Genomic DNA, 3066 nt, shown 5'->3' on the forward strand with positions numbered 1-3066 from the left:
TATAGTCGAATCACACATAATTCGAATCAGCCTGGTTCGAATTATGAAGGAGTGCATTAGGAGTAATTCGAACCGACCTGGTTCGAATTACATGGACTCGAATACAAAGCATAATTCGAACCACCCTGGTTCGAATTATGCATGAGAGAAGTTCGAACCTTATTGGTTCGAATTATGTGTGGGAGAAGTTCGAACCATCTTGGTTCGAATTATTCAAAAACGTGGAACACTAAATCGAACCATCTTGGTTCGAATTATGAAGGAGTGCAATTCGAACCAGCTTGGTTCGAATTGTATTAAAATACACTTTGGCTCATTGCTGAAACGAAATTGGATTTGGCGCATTTTGGTTACAAGTTTCTTGCTCTGGCTCAATATGGTTTTTTGCCCTAATTTTAAATTTTGATAGACCAATTGGATTGAGAAATTTTTTCAGGAACGAATTTAAAAAATATCTTATTTTTTAAGGATTAATTGGACTATTAATTTTTTTTAATCTCTTTTTCTTTTTTTTTTTTCAATCTGATCTACTACTGTAAATTTTAATTGAATGAAAATATTGATTTTTTTTCTCATTCGTATTTGGTCTTCTAATAATCTTGCAATTATGTATTTGAGCATAAAACTTTCTATTTTTACTAAAAGTACTGGCTCTCTTAGCATTTCCGATTTTATATATCTTCTCAATAAAAGTTTATTATTTAAGTTACTTGTATAGCTAAGTTTACGTTACATAAGCCTGATGGTTATGTACTTATGTTAAATTGTATTCCTTCTTTAATAATTATTATCAATATAGATAGAGTACAGGTTTTATATACCAATAAATTTTAATCAGGTCATCAAATATATAATATTCGCAAATATTTGAATATATATTAGAAGTTCGATGATACAATATGATTACTTTTTAAATTTTTGGACAGGTTCAATTATTTGTTAACAAATTTTTGGATACAATAATGACCATTGAGCCCTTACCTATTGGTAGAGAAGAAGTGAATTAAAGTTTTTCAAAAAAGAGGCCAGGATCCGGGTTCAAGCTAGTTTAATTTGGGAGAAGCAAGCTCCTTGACTCTTAGGATGAATCAAAACACAAGAAGGTGACAAAATTAAAATTCATCCATCACCTCACTCGTCCGATTAAGTAAATGTTGATGAGTTCGAATACTGCTTTGTGTATATAGTAATTTATTGATCAAATTTTTAAATAAATTTTCGATATGTGACAAATTAATTATAGACTTGTCATGAAAAAAGAAAATTTCCGTATCAATGATAATAATAAAATAAATAAATAATGATGAGAGATGATATTGATATGATTAAGATCTATGCTTGTTTACACAAGAAGTTCCTGTGACAAAATTTTGACTTTCTTTGTTAATTTGTTTTGGAAGTAGTTCCAGTTAGAGTATGATATATATAGCATTAGCATGCACATACAACAATGTTGATTGTTGAGTGCCGCTAGTCAAATTGATTCTCTTGTCTTGCATTCAATTTTCCAATTTGGCCAAAAGATGCTGCAAATGCGTGCTGGAAATAAGATAACAATGGGACCCAATAGGAATGTTCAAAAGCGTGGAAGTAATAGAGATGGCTGCTTCAAATTGTTAATAATAAGCATAAAAATTAACCACAATATATAATCCATTTATCTTGACTGAATCAACGTGAAGATTGTTTGACAGAGATTGGTATATCTTACAAGTTACAAGGTGCTGGCTACTACTATTTTAAGGCAGCTAATAGATTTTTTTTTTATAAACATTAAGTAAATACTTGTAAAAGAAATGTAAAATATAATCATTTGTAGGATTAAGTATTATTTTAGTTTTTATGACTGTGAGTGAAAATCAAAATTATTGTTGACGTTATGTACATAAGTGGATATACTATGTATAATATGAGTATAAAAATTTTACTAATTTATGTATGTACATGTGTGATGAACTTTTGATAGAATATATCAAAATTTTGGCGAATTGATCAATTATTGTTAGGTTTGGCGAAAAGTTGTTTTGGCCCGTTGAAATTTCTATTACTTTTTTATACTTGACAATGATATGTGATTATAAACTTATAAAACTAAATGACAAGTGTAGTGTTATTTTTAAATTGGTAAAACTTTTTCAAAGCTTAGCTAATATATCCATTTTTCACTACTTCAAGGAACGAAATATGATTATTATAACTTAAAACAAACAAAAAAAAATAACAAATAGACGGTCATTTTTAAATTGGTTAAACATTTTCAAATGTTAACTAAATTATCATTCTCTTAATTATTAACTAATTAAATCATACTACTTAGCACCAGATAATTAATATTACTCTACTTTATTAGATATGTATGTGTATTAAAATATCATGCATACTTAATTAACTTCATTGACCAATAGTGGAGTTTAAATTGAAATTGCTAGTTGTGAAAAAAAAAGATTGAGTCGTGCTTAAATATAATTTAATTTGAATAGATTTAAAACAGCTTATCAAAATTTTTAACTTTGTGAACAACGGGAATAATTATTAGTTCAAAAAATATTATTATATACTTAGATCACAACTGATCTAAGAACTATTAGATATTATTATTTTAAGTTTTTCATGTTAAACTAGACTTATATCATAACACAGTAATATAAAAATATTAGATATTCTTAACACTTCTCATAATGACTCAGATCAATTAAAATGATCTAAAACCCTCAGATATTCTTACATTAATTTTTTTAGGCTAAATTTGATTTAATAGATGATATTACAAAGAATAAGAGTTGTGTACAAATACACTTTACAAATTAAATTATGAGATTTTGAATCAAGTATACAAACTCAAATTGTGCTTATACAGATCTGATTTATAATTAATTACTTAATTAATGAAATATTCTTGTACTTTAGGCAATGAACAAACCATTAGTAGTGAAATAATAAAATTTTAAGATTATATTATATATCATTTGTTAATCATCAGAATTTTCTCCTAAATATAAAAGCTACCATAAAAAGTCTAGAGAAAATAAGTGTCAAGGACCTTTAAGAGACTTTAGTTAACAAAAA

This window comes from Arachis ipaensis, chromosome B06 (assembly GCF_000816755.2).
Source record: "Arachis ipaensis cultivar K30076 chromosome B06, Araip1.1, whole genome shotgun sequence".
In the NCBI taxonomy this organism is placed as follows: Eukaryota; Viridiplantae; Streptophyta; class Magnoliopsida; order Fabales; family Fabaceae; genus Arachis; species Arachis ipaensis.